We start from the raw sequence: 19,104 nt of genomic DNA, 5'->3' as shown, positions 1-19,104 counted from the left end.
AATAGTAAAGTGCCTAAGTGTGGAAATGACTTTTAGTATGAGTTTTACTGCATAAACTTTATGCTTATTAATCTAGTTCACTATCACATGTGATCTAGGAGAAGCCCAAGAATACAAAGGTGGTACAAGTCAAGAAATAGTCTAATATTACATATTTAGTCAGTAGATCAAATACATTAAAATCAGTCTTTTTAAAAGATCCTAAGAAGGCATTTGATAACATCAAAACAATTTCTATTGAAGAAACAATACATTCTATTAAGGAATAAACCAATGGATATGATTTTAAAGTAACATCATAAAAATATTTGCTTTAAATAAATAGCTATCATCATATTTAACAGTACAACTTTAAAAGCACTCCCAATAAAATCAGAGAAGTTTAATGATCGACAATAATACCATAACTTTTATCCTTTTGGAGGATGTAAGTTTTTTAGATATAATTTTGAAAATGTGTATGTATTTGTGAAATATGTAGAAAAAAGCCATCATTACTTACAGAGTATGTTAATATATACTCATAAAACAAAAGTGATTTAATTGATGAAAATAAACACAAAGCCTTTAGATCCAGTATAATAAACAATAGCTTTTTTAAATAAAAAATAATTTTACTATAATAATATCTTAACATTGAGAATTAAATTTAACAACCTTAAGAATTAAAAACCTTGAGAATTAAATTGAACAGGAAGTTGTGTAGAATATATGCGAGAAAAGTCATAAAACTTGGATAATTCAATGAAGATTATAAAAACACAAAAATATCCAATAACAGAGAAATAGCTAACTAACTTGGTATATCCACTCACTGGGACTTATTAGGACTTAGGGAGGATTCAACAACAACTGCCTTCCCTTCTGAACTCTGAACTAATTGAGCAATAAGCTGAAAGTGTCAGTGTGTGTAAATGTCCCCCCTCCAAATTTACATGTTGATGCTCCAAATCCCAGTGTGGCTGAATTTGGACATAGATCCTCTAAGGCAGTTAAATAAGATCCTAAGTATGGGGCCTTGATTGACAGGATCAGTGTCCCTATAGGAAGAGACTCCAGAGACCAGAAATCCAGTGCTCCACCTACACCCACCCTCATGCACAAAGAAGTCCTGTGAGCACATAGAATATGTGTATGGCTGTGCTGCTCACAAACCAAAAGAGGCCTCAGAATGAAACCTACTTTGCCAGTGCCTTGTTCTTAGACTTCCCAGCTCCAGAACTGTGAGAAATAAATGTGTGTGTTTAAGCCCCCAGTCTATGGTATCTTGTCATGGCAGCCCCAGGGGCTAATAAGGGGAGAAGGAGAAAGTGACCCAAACCTGCTCTCTTGACCATTTATAGATTACCTTTATCCACTTGAGAATTGTGGGGCAAGGACAATCACCCACCAACCAAGCTCTTGGAAAGGGTTAATAATCCTTCTACTTGTGTGCAAATGTCCTCCTCTTATCTAGTCTCGTTTGTCTCTCTTCAGCATCATCAATTCACCCCTTCCTCCCACATCTTTAGCAGCAGCATCTGTTCAGAGCCTGACCACCTCTCACCTCCTCCACTGCTAGTGTTGTGGTCCATGCCCAATCACCTCTCACCTGGCATATTGCTATTGCATCCTAGCAGAGTTCCTTTCATCTTTCTTCAATCCATTCTCACCAAAGTGATTCTGTTAGCCTTAAATCAGATCATGTTATTCACCTTCAGGATGTTATACACAAGTTGAAAGATTATAAAGTCAACATTTACTAACATACAGTTCATTTCCAAAATTTAAAGAATCTACAGAAACGAATGGTTTTTGTTTTTTGTCAGTGCCTGTTTTCAAGCCAATGACTGTAGTTGTCCAGGCACAGCTGATAACATGAAGCAATGAAATCGCAAACATCAAGAACCATTTCATTTGGTATTTGTGCACCCTCAATTCGTCAACTGTTGCTGGTTTTGTAGCCTAAACTTCATCTTTTAAATATACCCATAAAAAAGTCTAGTGGGTAAATTTTCTTCATTCAAAGCTTAGTCTGGCTTCACCCTTTATTTCAAATCAGTTAAACCTGAAAAGGAGTGAAAATTAAGTGAGATATCAGCTGTTAAATTGTCCCCCAGAAATGTATACACACTGAATAATTATAAAAGTAGGACTTGTACTTCAATTGCATTTTAAAATATTCAGTAGCATTTTAGGATGATTTTCCTTTGTTCAATGCTTAGTCTGGCTGAAAAGAAAGCAGTATCAATTGAGCTATCATCTGTTAAAGTGGCATACATATTTTGGGGACATCCTTTATATGAAATCCCACAATGTCTTATCTATTTCACAGTGACAGCTAAAGTTCTTACCATGGCCTGAAAGACAGACCATCTTAGCCCTTGTTAGCTCCCTGACCTGATCCCCTATCACTCTCCTTTATTTCTCGCTCTTTTTTGCCACCCTAACCCACCTTGTTGTCTTTTTAAAAAATATATATATTTTTTATTGATTGATTTTTTTACAGAGAGGAAGGGAGAAGGAGAGAGAGTTAGAAACATTGATGAGAGAGAAACATCAATCAGCTGCCTCCTGCACACTCCCTACTGGGGATGTGCCCGCAACCAAGGTACATGCCCTTGACCAGAATAGAACCTGGGACCCTTGAGTCCACAGGCCGACGCTCTATCCACTGAGCCAAACCAGTTAGGGCCACCTTGTTGTCTTTTGAACGTACCAGGATTGTTTCCTCTTCAGGACATTTGCATTTCCTAGTGTGTCTACCTGGAACACTCTTCTCCAAGACATCCCCTTGACTCATCCTTTCACTTTTTTCCTGGCTATTATTCAAATGTCAGTTTTCCTTATGAGATCTCTCTTTTCTGCTGTGATGGGTTGAATGGTGTCCTCCTGAAAAAAAAAAAAAACAAAAAACACACAAAACACACCCATAACTTGAAGTCCTAATACCCAGCACCTCAGAATGTGAACTAATTTGGACATAGGGACCTTGTAGATGTAATTAGTTAAGATGAGGTCATACTGGAATAGGCTGGCCCCTGATCCAGTATGCCTGGTGTCCTTAAAGAAGACAACCTTGTGAACACGGAGACATGTGATGAGGAAGGCAGAGATTGGAGTTATAATGCTGGAAACCAGGAAGACCAAAGATTGCAGGCAAACCACCAGAAGTTAAGGAAGAGGCAAGGAAGGATTCCCTTACAGGTTTCAGAAGAAACAAGACCCCGCTGACACCTTGATTTCAGACTTCTAGCCTACAGAACCGTGAGCCCATTACTTCCTGTAGTTTTAACCCATCCGGTTTGTGGTCCTTTGTTATGGCAGCCCTAGGCAAGGAATCCAGCTGCCCCATCTGAAATGGCAATTCCAGGGATTTCCTGTCCCTTTAACCTGCTGTATTTTCACTTTAGCATTAGACATAATCTAACCTACTATTTCACTTATTTATATTGTGTATTTTCTGCTTTGCTATCCCCAAACTGTACTCCAAATGCCAGCCACAGAAGGCTAGACGTTTTTTTCCGTTTTCTTCATTGTTCTGTCCTCAGCACTTAAAACAGTTCACGATGGTGTACAGATCCTCAAAACATGCCTGTTGAGGGAAGCAATGAAGATAGGAACGAATGAGGAAATGAGCCAGGTAGTTTGTTCCATCTCTGTGGGGAAGAGTAAAGGGTGTTTCGAAATGACAGGAGTGTTTCGGAAAATTGTTCCACTAACTGTATAAACTCCGGTAAGTGGAAAGAAGTGTTCTCTCTTATAAAATATTACACAGCAATTAAATGTAATTTGTGAAGAGTTTAAGTGACATGATAAATTCTTAATGTTTTATGAAAAAGGTGGCTTATAAAATAGTTTCTGCAATATAATCACAGCTGTAAAACAGACACTTCAAATAAAGAATAGATTAGAGGAAATATTACAAATTTCTAATGATGGTGGGTTTTTTGATGACTATATGTATGATTATCTTTGTCTTTATCTTACTGTGAAATTTCTGGACACTATAATATTTATATAATTATAATTGATTTTTTTTCAAAATTATTTATCTCAGCCTCATAGCTGCCCATGACTTTGAATAATACCAGGAAAGAAACCAGGAGTGAAGCTGTGATAATTCAGTGATGAAATTTCAAAACCACATTATTAAAGTAAGCTACTAATGTTGCCCCCACTTCTGTCATGTTCTGTAAGTTTAGGAGCAGAAGCTTCCGCCAGACCTTTCTGCTCCAGGGCCTTGCTGCGCCCATTCCTCCATTCCTTCAGCCAGAAGCTACTGAATTAGAAGCTCCTTGTTCAATCAAGGAACCACAATGATTAAAAAACCTTAAACTTCTAACGATAATCAATGCCAACTAAAGAGATGTTGCATTATGCTTCTCTCCCTTGTTAATTTGAGTTAAAGTCTAGTGTAGGTAATTGGCAGTACTTAAATTATATCAAGATTCCTACCTGCAATGGAGACTGGGAGATATTTTTAGTTCTACTGCATCTGTGCATTAGAGGCTAATTGGTGATTGCCCGTTAGGTGGAAAAGAATTTATCACAATGAGGAGAAAGGTCGTTGTACTTTTATTTCTAACATATATTCAGGGTCAGGGGATGAGCTACCCAACCTGTGGGGAATGGTAAAAATAGAAAATAAGACATTGATAGGAATTACCCTCAAGAATGAAAGAAACCTTCAGTTTCCTGGTTCTTTCTAAGTAAAAATTGTTAATAATGTGAAAGAGATCCAAATTGCTTTCAGAGAACATACAGTAGAATTTAATGAAATTAAAGAACAAGTGATTGTTGGCTACTTTTATTAGTTATGGCCAATTTTTCTGACTTTCAATTTTGCTATGTGAAAAATTTTTCTTTTCCCCTCATGTAGATGGAACTAAGCCAATCATTTAAAATGTATCTATTTGGTTGGACAGGGACTTAATTCAATCATTAGATAGAATTTTGGAAAAGAGCTTTTAGGCTGTAATATAAAGAAAATGAAACCATTAGATTAACAAGAATCAGGCCTATAAATTGATAAATTAAGTTAGGCCTGCAGTGTAGATGGAGAGGAAAACCAGGAATGATTGCTGCAGATAGGGTAGATTGAGCTTACAATACTCTATTCATAGCAATGCTAAAGAACCTTTGTAGTTTATGAATAAGGAAAACAGAGGTAACTAAATTCAGTATATGCTGCCCCTTCCCTTAGCACTCTACCTCATTTGTCCTCAATATTCTTTTATCTTCACTGTGTAACTCCTTGGCAGGCTGGCCAAAGATGATTCAACCTTGATATTTTTTCAAAGAAAGTGGAGCATTGAAATTTCATTTAATTCATTTCTGCTTTTGCAATCTTTGTTAGTTGAATGTTAATTAGGTCCCTCAGGCCAGTCATCAATGCAAAAATGTCAGAAAATATTGCAACTTATGGAAACTAAATTTGACCCTAAATATAAAAACATCTTGCATTCACCAGTGAATGGTGGGTTTAGGATATTTAAGACTGCCTTTATTTTAGAAAGATGCCCCATCAAATAAGGAAAGACCTCAAGGGTTAATAAGAAGTTTGAACTTTATAGTGAAGGGAGTGATAGGATTTGTGTTTTGTTTTATTTATTTTTTTATGAGAGCTATATTTTAGAACTAGGAGCAGTGGTACTGCAGCCTGATTAATCAGTTAGACTACTGTATAGTATATTATAGGAGCCACACACCAAGCTTCACAAGGAATACAGCAAATGCAATAAAGAATAACAAACCAACTTGATATTCTGAACCACTCTATCTGCTCAGTGCTCTCCCTTTATTTTTCTCTCTTAATTTTCACAATTCCTTGCTTCATCTTGCTCTTACCACCCATTCAGCTATTCATCTGCCTTTGTATCAGCTTAATCCTATATAATAAAGAGGTAATATGCAAATTGACCCTCACATCCTCGCACAAGATGGCTGCTCCCATGTGGTCAAAGATGGCTGGCAATCAGGCCTTTAGGGGAGGGTAGTTGGGAGTGACCAGGCCTGCAGGGGAAGGGCAGTTGGGGGGACCAGGCCTACATGGGAGGGCAGTTTGGGGGGACCAGGCTAGCAGGGGAAGGCAGTTAGGGGCAGCAGATCTGACAGGAGAGGGCAGTTAGGGGCGACCGGGCCAGCAGGAGAGGGCAGTTGGGGGAAATCAGGCCATCAGGGGAGCAGTTAGGCGTCGATCAGGCTGGCAGGGAGTGGTTAGGGGGTGATCAGGCTGGCAAGCAGGCAAGCAGTTGGGAGCCAGCAGTCCAAGATTGTGAGAGGGATGTCCAACTGCCAGTGTAGGCCCAATCCCAATCAGGCCTACACTTGCAGTCGGACATCCCCTGATCGGTCCCAGATTGGAGAGGGTGCAGGCTGGGCTGAGGGACAACCCCCACAGTGCATGAATTTTGTGCACCGGGCCTCTAGTTTAAACATAAAGCTATCTTGAGCTTTTGCTCTGGGGTCTTGCCAGACTCAATTTTTAACTTTCTTTCTTGACATGGAGAGTTTTTGAACTACCCTATTTGGGAACAATTTTCCATGGGTCTTTTTTATTTCTGCATGTCTTGTGAAAGAGGCACTACTTGTTTTTTTGTTTGGACTGTCTTTTCCCATGTTTGTACAGAAAATAGCCTTGGAACCTATAGATAATGTCTCCCTCCAGGGCAAGGTGCAAGTTTGCCTACAGCCTTGAGAGTGGAGATAATGTCTTTCTCTAGAGAAAAGAGCAAAGAGGACATATTTAGTGCCCATTATAAAAGATTCAGGTTTCCTGAGCTCAAGATACCACTCATGGAATACAATTTATATTTGTAGTTATCCATCTAGGCCCTTCTCTGTCACTCTATGAAATGCAGGGACAAGAAGAATAGAAGCAAATATGATTATGTTCATCCTGTTTTCTGCACTGTGAGTAATAAAGTAACTTTGACCCAGAAAGCCTGTATCTTTTGTCAGCATCCTTGAGAATGTGGCAGGTTGATTTTTCAACTGGCAAGTAGTGTGATATCTTAGGCCATTCATTTTTTTGTTTGCTTTCTTTTCCTGTTTGGGATTTTTATTTTATTTGAATTGTACACACTATACTGATAGATTAACATAACTTATCATTATAAAGTGTGCGAATCAATTATTTTTACTGTATTCCCAGAGTTGTACAACCATCTGCATGATCTAATTTTAGAATATTTTCATTACATCTAAAAGAAATCCTGTACCCTTTAGCTATCATCAGCCAATCTTCCTATCTCCACCCCCCACCATTTCTAATTTTTGTCTCAACATATTAGCCTATTGTGTATATCTATATATAGAAAACCCTAAGTGACTGGTCGACCATTTGACCAGTTGACTGTTTGACTGGTCGCTATGATGCACACTGACCATGAGGGGGCAGACACTCAACACAGGAGCTGCCCCCTGGTGGTCATTGTGCTCCCACAGCGGGAGTGCCACTCAACTAATCGATGGGTGCCAGATGCCTGGCTCACAGCTGACAAATACAGCTGCGGCTGCATGAGCCTCTCCCACCTCTGCAGCAGTGCTACCGAGCAATGGCGGTGGGCACAGTGGGGCCAGGATGAGTGAGAGCAGTACAGTGCCTGGCCTTGACTCAGGCCCTTCCCTGGCTGCCTGCCGCTTTGCACACTACTACATCCCTCAGATAGGCCTGAAACCTGCAGTCCAACATCCCCCGAGGGGTCCTGGATTGTGAGAGGGCATAGGCCAGGCTGAGAGACCCCACTGGTGCACGAATCTGTGCACCAGGCCTCTAGTTTCATATAAATGGAACTATGCACATATATGTTTTTAAGGTTTAAACATGTTGTGATGTATATTGATATTTCATTCTCTATATTGTCAAATAATTTTCTATTAAATGTTTTTACCAACTTCACCTTTCTATTATTTAGTGGATGGATGTTTGGGTTGCTTAATTTTTGCTACTATTCATATTGCTGATCACTCATGCACAAACTTTTACTAGAGCATATGTTTTAATTTCTCTTACCAGCAGTTTTTATTTTTTTCATGCATGTATAAATTACTGTCTGGAATTGTTTGCTTTCAGCCTGAAGTATATTTTTAGTATTTCTTTTAAGGTAAGTCTACCAGCAACAACTTTTTCCATTTTTGTTTACCTGAAAGTCTTTATTTTGCCTTCTGTTTTGAAAGGTAGCTCTCTAGATATGTTTCCTGATTCACAGGTGTTTTGTTTATCTCTAGAACTTTGGCTATGTCATTCTATTGCCTTGTGGCTTCTATTGTTTCTGACAATGCCAGCAATTGATCATACTGAGTTTCTTTTATAACTAATAAATCATTTTCTCACAATTTTTTTCTTTGTATTTGTCTTTGAGCATTTTTGCAGTGATGAGTCTGGGTATAAATCAATTTGTTTTTATTCTACTTGGAATTCATTGAGCTTGTTGGATGTGTGGATTGTTTTTCAGCAACTCTTTCTTTAAATATTTTTTCTCCTTTCTCTTTTCTCCTGGTACTCTCATTATATATATTAGAGGCCCAATGCACGAAGATTCGTGCAAGAATGGGCCTTCCTTCCCCTGGCTGCTGGCACCGCCTTTCTGCCTTTGCTCCGGCCCTGAGCCACCTTTCTGCCTTCCCATGCTGCCCAGAGGCCTGGAGCGGCTGGGGCAGTGCAGAACACCTGTATTATTGCCATGGTGATGACACAAGCATCCCACCCTGCCCCTGGCCACTTGGTGCCTGTGTATGCAAATTAACCTGCCATCTTTGTTAGGCTAATTTGCATACTCACTCCTGATTGGCTAGTGGGCATTGCAAAGGTATGGTCAGTTTGCATATTTCTCTTTTATTAGTGTGGATGTGTGTGTGTGTTTAATGGTGTTCCATATTTTTTTCTGAAGCTCTGTCATTTTTCTCTTTTATAATTTTTAAAGAATATTTTTATTGATTTTTAGAGATAGAGGAAGGGAGAGGGAAAGAGAGACATCAATGTGAGAGTGGAATATTGATCAGTTGCCACCTGCATGCACCTACCAGGGATCCAACCTGCAACCTCTTGGTGCATAGGACAACACCCAACCAACTTAGTCACACCGCCAGGTATCTGTTATGTTTCTTTAACGTTTTATTCTCTCTGTTCTTCAGATTACTTACTTTTTATTGATCTACTTTCTTTTTTAAATGTATTTTTTATTATATTTCAGCAAGGAAGGAAGAGGGAGAGAAAGATAGAAACATCAATGATGGGAGAGAATCATTGATCAGACACCTCCTGCATACTCCCTAATGGGGATTGAGCCTGCAACCTGGGAATTGAACCCTGTCCTCCTGATTCATAGGTCGATGCTCAACCACTGAGCCACCACAGCTGGGCTATTGATCTATTTTCAAGTTCAATTATTCTTCTGACAACACAAGCCTACTTTTGAATCCCTATAGTTCATTTTTTTATTCTGTTTTTATAATTTAAACCCTAGAATTTCCATTTGTTTCTTTATTAATAATTTATATCTTTTTATTGATCATCTATTTGATAAGATATTGTCATCAGACCCTCTATTACTTCTTTAAATATGATTTTAAACATCTTTATAATAACTGCTTTGAAGTCTTTGCCTGCTAAGTTCACCAACTAGGCTCCTTCAGAGGTAATTTCTATTGTTTGTTTCCCACACATCCCACCCCATGGATGGGCATATTTTCTTGTCCTTTGCATGCCTTGTCATTTTTCTTTGTTGAAAACTAGGTTTTAAATACTATATTGCGGCAACTCTGCATAATTATTACCCTTAGCTTTTGGAGACTTGTTTTTGTTGTTCGTTTTCTTTTCCTTGGTGTAGTGTTTCAGTTGGACTGTTTTGGCGAAGCTGTTTCCCCCGCAGTGTGCAGCCATTTAGGTCACTCCTCAGAAGGCCTCGTCTGGGACAGGTGCCCCGTCTCTCTAGAATAACAGTGGTTTCTCTTTACAAGGGCCCTCAGCAAGGTTCTCTTTGGGTGTCACTTTCCCTTATCTCTCTGTTAAGCTGTCTTGCCTCTGTGGGTATCACAGGTAGCTGTTAACCTCCACTAATTGGCCGATGGTGATGACAGAGATAATTGCTGGCTGAATGGCCAATATCCTCACTAGCCTAGACCAGGACTCATAGTGACCTCCAGTTCTTCTATGATGCTAGGAGCAACAGGGCATCTTTTATTTATGAGCCTTTATTTCATGGCTTATATGTTTATTTATGTATGTACTTTTATTTGTAAAGCTTATCAGCTGCTCCTTTGAAAGTATGGGCTTCAGTGATGGGATAATTTTTACATAAGCTGAGGCAACTTTTCTCTCCAGTATTGAAAGCTCTCAAATATACACATTAGAAACTCTACTAGCTGTGCCTGGTCTTTTGAGGAACACATTTTGGTCATACAAGTGCAATTGATAACAGCTGAGGAAGTGTCATTTCAGCTCTCAGTTATCATAAGCACCACTTGGTCTGCTACTGAGGTACTGGCTGGATACAAAAATTACTGTTTTATCTGTACAGAGTACTTCATGTTTAAAAAAGATATGCTGTACATTCACTTAGGATTAATTTAAAATAATGATTGCACAGCACTCAAACCCTCCCTCTGTATAAAAGAGATTGGAGTTTGTTTCTGTTTTTAGAATTAGACCCTAGAATTTCCATTTGTTAGAAATTTTTTTTTCAACCCCCAAGAATGTTTCATAACCTTATATAATTACCATTTTTGCTGAACTTTTTGTATTATAGGTAGACAATAATACATTAAATCCTTCTGTTTAAAGTTTCTAGAAGAATAAACCCAAACCATATGATATAATGCATTCATTTTAACATTTTATTCTGATATATATTTTGTTTGTCTATATTACTGTTATTTTAATGGTCTTAAAATTCTCTTGTTCTTTATTGAACATTAAATGAGCTAGTATGAATGTGTTAGTAGAAATACTAGCTTAAAAAATGCAACTTGCTTCACAACATTTAATTTATCAAAAAATGTTTACTTTTCAAGGAAGAAAATATATTTGTAAGAAATTATCAAATTACTAAAATTTTACTTCTCACTATGCATAGTAAGTTGTCTGAAGTACATTGGAATTTATACGGGAGAAAGCATGCTCATGGACCCATCTATGTCAAATTAACATTGAGAATTTGTTTATATATAACAAAGACCTCTGAGGTCTTTTATGGAGATTTTGCTGTTCTTCATACAAAAGCCTTTTTCCTGCTTGGGCAAAAACCCACAAGCAGTACAAATATATTAGATCCTTTCCTATCTTAGTGGCAATGATAATTGAAAAAAAGCATTATGATTGATTCAGTAATAAATAGAAGACACTTTTTTCTTTTCAGAAAAATAAATGTTGTAGATGAATAAGAACCAATAAAATATTTTTCCTCAGAGACATGTTTTTCCTTACAGTTATACTAAATGCTTCCACAATCTATACATTGCCCAAGTTGGAATTTCACGATCATCCTCATTTTTTTCTTTTATTCCTAATGTGTTCAGTTATGAAAGGCAGTCAATTCTGTATTTATAATACTCTAAAATCTGTGTCTTTCTTCTTGGCCATCACTGTCTTGGCTCAGGCCATTACTGCCTTTCACCTGTTATGACAATTGTCCCTTCCTGATCTCTGTACCTCCAGACTTCACCACATAAATCATTTACCAGAGGGACATTTATAAAACATCGATATTGTTTTCTGGCCTTAAAGCAGTCCATGGTTTTTATTATCTTAATGATTAACACACAACTCTTGAGCAGAGTATGCAAGGCTCCTCAGGACTCAGCCTCAACCTTTCTTTCTAAGCAATTTCATCAAAGGCTCCTTCTTCACTCTCCACGTATTATTCTCCAGTCTACAAATAATTTCCAGCTCCTTAATTTTACTATCTTTTACTTTACTCTCTTCTTATTCCTCTCTTGCTCCTTCTTTCTTTCTCTCTGTCTCTCTCGCTATGATTGCCTTGTGGAAATTATATCTTGTCTGCCCATAATTGCCCTTGTTCTTGATCCTCACCTGTCGAATCCCTTTATTAACATTTATGATGCAACTTTCCCACCTCCTTTATGCTAAACTAGTTTACTCCAAAGTGGTACTTCCAAAACACTACTATCACTCCCCAAAGTTAGGGAGCACTTTTCTAAACATTGTGTCAGTCTGTGAGTTTGTAATTTTTGAAGGCTTTATGACTCTATATAATTGTGCATTTCTTAGTTTATCTCAAACACATGGATCTGAGCTACTTCAGGGGTGAGGATTATGTTTTTCAAATATTATGATCACTAGTTCTAAATAAATAGCTGAAACATAGTTGGGACACAATAAGTGTTTAATAAGCATAGTACTTTTTAATGTATTTTTATTGATAGGGGGATAAATAGAAGTTAGCTCTTTAAAGAGTAAGCAGAAGCTTAAATAGTTGTTAAGGAAATAAAATAAAATAATATGACTGCATAATTAGTAATTTTTGAAATAAATCCTCTATAAAAATACTGTATGTATACACACAAATGTGGAAAACATTATTGAAATAAAAGCAACAAATCATTATGAAGCTTGTGTTTATGGAGCTAGAACTCTGGTGAGTCAACTTCAACTACTTGGAAGGTTATCATAGTTCTCCATTGTTTTTTTTATGAAATAATAACTATTGGTTATTAATTATTCATGTAAGCTATTTTGTGTTTGTTTTTATTTTTTTATTTACTGGAAAGTTGGATATGACAACCAAAGATGGAAATGGCAATTTTAAACTAGCAGGAGATTATGCCATTGTCTTCATTCTTTTGTTTAATTGTGACCTCGGATTCTGTACAATGCCATAACATCATATTGTGATTTTACATTATAACATAGTGTTTTTCTTCTTCGCTGGAACTGGGAGCTCACTGTGAAAATATATTTCATTAGTCTCTTTATCTTCCATGTCTGGCCCAAAGATTAGGGTTTACAGGCTATCCCAAGGTGTTTTCTAATGAATGAATAGAATTTCTCATTTGCCTGAAATAATGTGATGATTTATGGTATGCTCACAAACTTTTATTTCATTATGAAAAATAAGACAATACACCCTTAGTCATTTGTTCTGTTTTGTCTGTTTCATGATTAAGCCATAAGAGCAAGGAACAGGGTCAGTATCTAACACTTACTCGGCTTTCTGTAACTTCCTTCTAGCAGGATTGTCTCATTACATGATATGTATTCATTTTTTTTTAAAGTAAACAATAAATCACCTGTAAAACATCACATTTCCACTAAAGGTCCAAATTACCACATTGTTTTAAATGAAATTCTATGGGAAGAAATTTGAATCAAGTTAAAATTGGTAGCCCCTAGGTGTTTCTTCAGCAAGTTGGTCTGCTTGTGAGATTTTGGCTTTTATAATTGGCATTTGAATTGTGTTATAGTGAAAATGGTATCATGGAAATAATTTTATTTGGTTGATAAACTATTTATCCATATTGCCACAGGATTTAACCCTTTGCACTCGCTTGCTTTTTTCTTGATTCCTTTATTCTAATGCTAACCGTGTCGAGTCACACTCGACATCCGAGTGCAAAAGGTTAAAGTACTTTGAAATGTGAAAGACAATGTTTTATGTTCATTCTTATGGTAAACTAACAGATTTTATCATGTTGAGATATCTGCTACAAAAAGGTAGTTCCATGAGCATGTCACCTGCTATTTTCCAAACATATGGGAAATGTAAGCCTATGATTGATTAATAGCCATGGTATAGGTTGAATTGTGTCCCTCTCCTCCACCCCAAAAAGATATATTGGAATCCTAACACCCAGCACCTCAGAATGTGACCTTATTTGGATTGAATCTCTCCAGAAGTGGTCCAGTCAGCATGAGGTTATTAGGGTGGGCCCTAGTCCAATGTAAACATGAGATTGATGTCCTCATAAAAACCGGGAATTTGGACACAGACATTCACATAATGAGAACACCTTGTGAAGATGAAGTCAGAGATTGGAATGACTCATCTACAAGTCAAGGAGCACCAACGATTGACAGCAAATCACCAGAAACTAGGAGAGAGGCAAGAACAGATCTCCCTCACAGCACTTAAAGAAAACCAACCCTGCCAACACCTTGATCTTGGACTGCTAGCCTCCATAATTGTGAGACAATAGGTTTCTGTTTTTGAAGCCACACAGTGCATGATACTTTGCTGTCACAGCCTTTGGAAACTAATAAAAAATGTATCCCAAGTAATGAATGACACATATCATTTGTTCACAGAAGAGGTTTGCATTTATTAGTTCAGGTCCTCAGAGAAAGAAATACCAAAAAGGGATTAAATGTGCAAGTATTTTAGTAGGAGATATGCCTGTGTGAAAGGAAAAGAGGGAAGGGGCAGGTGAGGCTGGGCGGCTGGGTAGGGCTTGGGGGGCCATGAGATCACATGTAAGTCTGACTCTGGGTGAAAAGAAGAGAAGCTAATGGATGGGAATTTCCTAGATTGTCCTGCAATCTAAGGAAGATTCAGTTTCGCAATGTGGTTATTCGAGTCAAAGTCAGCTGTCAGTGAAGTCTTGGGTTTTCCAGGAAGAGGTTGGCCTTAGAATTGCCCCATACTCATTCATGGACTGTGAGCAGCTGTGAGATGTGTGTCCTCACCTCTTATGAAGTGATAGATTTCCAACAGCAGCTTGGGGCCCTTGGTGAATTCTACTCCCTGCAGGAGAAAGTCTGTGAGGCACAGTGCCATGGCCCCAGAGATGCTGCTCCAGTAACTGAAAAACTGATACAGAATTCAATCCTTGAAAGAAAGTGAACCAAAGGTAAATAGCTGTACAAATTAGAAAAAATGCAGTCCTCTAGAATATAGGTTAAGGTAGACCAGGTTGTGAAAATAAATCAACCCTGATATGTGAAGGCTTAAGACAATAGTAAGTCTTCGTTGCTCACCAGGCAGTATAGTGACAGGAAACTTGGGAGGGGGGTGTGAGAAAATTTCCAGCTCTACATAGACAAGGAGAAGACATATTACAGTAACTCTACTACCTTTCATATGTAGCTTCCAACTTTGTCCCAGGGTGGAGTTTGTGGCCATGGCACCAGTGAGCTGGAAAAGAAAAAATGGAGAGAGATATATGGGAGGTCTAGGCCTTGAAATGGAACAGGTTCGCTCCACTCACTTTCCACTGGTTAAAACTCTCTCCCTCAACTGGACCCTGTTACAAAGTGTGTGGACACATGCCTGAGTTGTGTGCATGCAGGAGAAGAGGAGCATGGACCCTGGTCTGCAGCTGTATCACACTTGAAATGATAGCTATCAGAATTTGTGGCATCAAGTGAAAAAATTTCAAAAGATTGACTACAATTCTCATTTTTATCCAGCTGTTTGGCATTATGCAAGTACAGAAAATAGTCACTAACTAATAATAATGCTTTTAGGATTAAAGGTGCCTACCATACTTGAATATACATTTTATAAATTAAGCAAGCACAAAGGGGATTATTGCAATTTCATGTTTCATAATTATATAATTTCTCCCCAGTTTTACAAATAGAAAAATTCAATCAAGTATTCTAGAAATAGAATTACAGATGGTACAAATGAAAAATGTATGGAGGTGGATAAATGTGACATGTTGAATCAGTCCTATAAATAAATTCCTCTTCAGTTTTGTTTTACAGGTTTTTAAGTGTATTTTCAGGCTTATTTCTTTTATTATTATCTGTATTCTAGGTGTGTACGCATTCATAGGACTGTAATAAGAAAGTTGTAGGGGACTAAAGGAGTATAAATTATATTTTTAGTGGCAAAACAGTTAAAACATAATTAGGAATAAATTAGGACTAATTATCAACAACACTAATTTTTGTAGAAAAACAATATTAATCAAATCTGGACAATCTGAAAGTTCACAGTGTGCCTTGCTGTCTACTCCTCTATAGTTTCTACTCCATCCTTGCCCTACTGTGTACAATGTGTGTTCTGTCCCCAGTAGACAGTCCCATCTTTTCCCAAATAGCTCTGTAACCCAGCCTAACAATTATCAGTGTGGCCCATATTGTCAGGTGAACTTAGTTTGGAAGGCCAAATGTATTAATTGAGAACTGTAAGTTCCTCAAATGCTCTACACCTCAATTTATTCATGTATCAAATAGGAATGACCATACCTCCTCATAAAGTTGCTGTGAGAAATAAATGAGATAATTTAGGTTTAGTCGTTATCACAAACCTGATATATGATTACTGTTCAACCTATTATAAATTGTTTCTATGATTACAATTAGTATTTCTATTATATATAGTATATATTAGTATATCTAGTAATATTACACATATTACTGTTATTACATACGCATAGTTTAAACCTTCTCCTCAACTACTTATTGGTATCCAGAAAATAGTTCTCAGTTTAAGCTGAAATGTTTGGAAATTTAATTGACCACTTAGTGTTTCATCTATATTATCAAATGCAGGTCCCTAAATAGCTCTGTAGGAGATTGGTCCCTCTGTTTATTTTGGGGGGAAGTGTAGATTTGTGTCCTATGACCACTGAAAGCCAGCTTCATTTTCACGAAATGCTTTCTGGAGGTCAGGCTGAATCCATGAATTTTTCTTCCTTATTTTACCCCTGGTTCCAACCATCAAGCCCACACCTTCCTGTCAAACAAGGCATCTCAGCAAGAAGAGTCAATGGATGGAGTTACTAAGGCTAAGGTTTGAAACTATTATTTGATTTAAGACCCCTCCCTGGGTTACTTGTTCTGCCCTCAGACTGTGCTGGTTATTACCCCATGTCTTCCATGCAGATTGGTCTCCCTTAACATTTTCATGATAGATGAAGCAGTTTAAAAGTAAATTATTTGTATCTAGTGTAAGTGATTCTTTTATTATCATGATCATTATTTTTTTTCCTCTGGGGTAAGTTCTCTATATATTTTGGTATAAAAAATCTATATACCAAATTTAGTAACCTCTCATCTCTAAGATGTAAGGGATTCAGAATACACAGACCTTCAGTTGTACAGAAATAGGGCATTACAGAGACCAGAGCAGGACTGAGTCTTTCACTGGTTCTTCCACTACACTGAAGGGCTCTCCTTCCTCCCTATCATCACCATTCTCTTATTTAGGATGAAAACGTCAAAATCAGTTCTGTTCCCAACTCTGTTCCTCTCTAGCCACTTTGGTATAGTGGATCAGTGAACTCTGCAAAGCCAATGCCTGGCTCTTCTCCTGAAAATGATCTAGTAATTCCATACAAAAACTTGAATGTAACCGAAGTCCTATCATCACCCAGAAAACCACCTCATCTCCAGGAATGTCACTTATAAACACATGAGGTGACAACAGTCCCTTTATGGACTTCTTTCTAAGCAAGTTGAAAGAAAAAGTTGTACTATGTAATCTTAGGCAAAGCGTTATTCTTAAGCAAATGAGAACACTAATCTCAAAGACTAATAAGAATTGTTGAGGGTGTCAACAAATTAGGAACTAGAGGCTCTCTAAAGGATCTGGTCTTGATTGTTTTCAGAGGATCAGTGCAGAATCATGCAAATGGAGAGCACTACATTTTTAGAATTTAATAATGATATAAAGAACTAAAAACACAGGCCCAACTACTTAAAAAGATTCTTTACAATGACAATAATTTGTCCATATAATTCCAAAGCTATTAAAGTTTATATTTTAGCTACCCATAGAATACTTAGATCAGTGGTCGGCAAACTCATTAGTCAACAGAACCAAACATCAACAGTACAATGATTGATATTTCTTTTGAGAGCCAAATTTTTTAAATTTAAACTTCTTCTAACGCCACTTCTTCAAAATAGACTCGCCCAGGCTGTGGTATTTTGTGGAAGAGCCACACTCAAGGGGCCAAAGAGCTGGCATGTGGCTCGCGAGCCGCAGTTTGCCGACCACTGACTTAGATTCTCAACTTTCCACATTCCATTTGTCTGTTAATTTTTTGTGAAATTCACATTGGAGAAAACCAGCAAGAGCAAGGTTCTATATTCACTGATTTCTTTTTCTTTTTTTTAGTTTAAATGCATTTTATTTTTAGACAACCTACATGACATGTTGTTCTTAAAAATAATTCCTCTGCTCAAAATAAATTAAGGTCAAAATAAATGAAGTGCTCAAGATACCATCCATCCCATTTGTCCTGTTGTGGTGTGTAGAGAAAAGCAGCAGTTACTATGATAGGTGATAGATCCAAATTGCCAGATTGTTACTGTATTTTCCATTCCTGAAACATCCTTAAAGAGAACCATATATGCGTCATGCCATCCTCACATAGTCCAGCAGAGCAACCAGGCCATCTGGATTCATATCTTCACCAATACAGAATTGGCAGTTCTGAAATCAAGGAGGTACTGGATTTGTTCTGTAGCCTTGTCATAAAAGTTTTACTCTTGCAGGTCTCTGTTTTGTTTTTTGTTGTTGTTGTTGTTATTGTTTTAGAGAGAGAGGAATGTAAAAGAAGAGAGAGAGAAACATCGTTGTGGGAGCTGAACATTGGTCGCCTATCTCCTTCACGCCCCCTACTGGGGATGGAGCCCGAAACCAGGGCATGTGCCCTAACTGGGAATCTCTGTGCACCAGACAATGCCCAACCAATTGAGCCACACTGGCCAGCATACTGATTGATTTCATACCATCTTTGATGTCCTTCTTGTAGGCTTCTTTTAGTTTCCTGCAAATGATGGCTCATGACAATATCGACACCAGTGATGACTGCTTTCTGTGCATTTGCCCTCGTGGCCTTTAGCAGTGGCATTTCCACTAATTAGCGAGTCATCAATGTTACCCTCTGTTTTAGTGACCATCTTTGACTTTGTCTCCCAAGCACAGCCAGACGGAGATCTACCATATCTTGTAGATGTCAGAGAACATCTCTTCATGGCTGATGAGGTCCTGGTAGATGATCCTGATGGCAGCTGGGGGCAGACAACAGCTGTGTTAGCTTAGCAGGAACCCTGAGCTGGTGCTGTGCAGCTGGAACAGTGCCATGGGATGAAAGGGGGGACAGGGGGAAAAGTTTCACTGATTTTTTGAGTTGGGTGAATTTTACCCTTGAAAAGATAAGGTACTATCTTTAATAATAAAAGCATAATATGTTAATTAGACCAGACAT

At 37.8% G+C, this 19,104-nt stretch overlaps 1 pseudogene; it reads right to left on the bottom strand.

Moving 5' to 3' along the window:
* Window positions 1–2,808: 2,808 nt before the first annotated feature.
* LOC103287968 (translationally-controlled tumor protein-like) lies at window positions 2,809–18,890 on the bottom strand (annotated as a pseudogene).
* Window positions 18,891–19,104: the final 214 nt, after the last annotated feature.

Source organism: Eptesicus fuscus, chromosome 2 (assembly GCF_027574615.1).
Source record: "Eptesicus fuscus isolate TK198812 chromosome 2, DD_ASM_mEF_20220401, whole genome shotgun sequence".
NCBI lineage: Eukaryota > Metazoa > Chordata > Mammalia > Chiroptera > Vespertilionidae > Eptesicus > Eptesicus fuscus.
The sequence above is the reverse complement of the archived record's forward strand: the minus strand, read 5'-3'. Positions and strand labels throughout refer to the sequence as shown.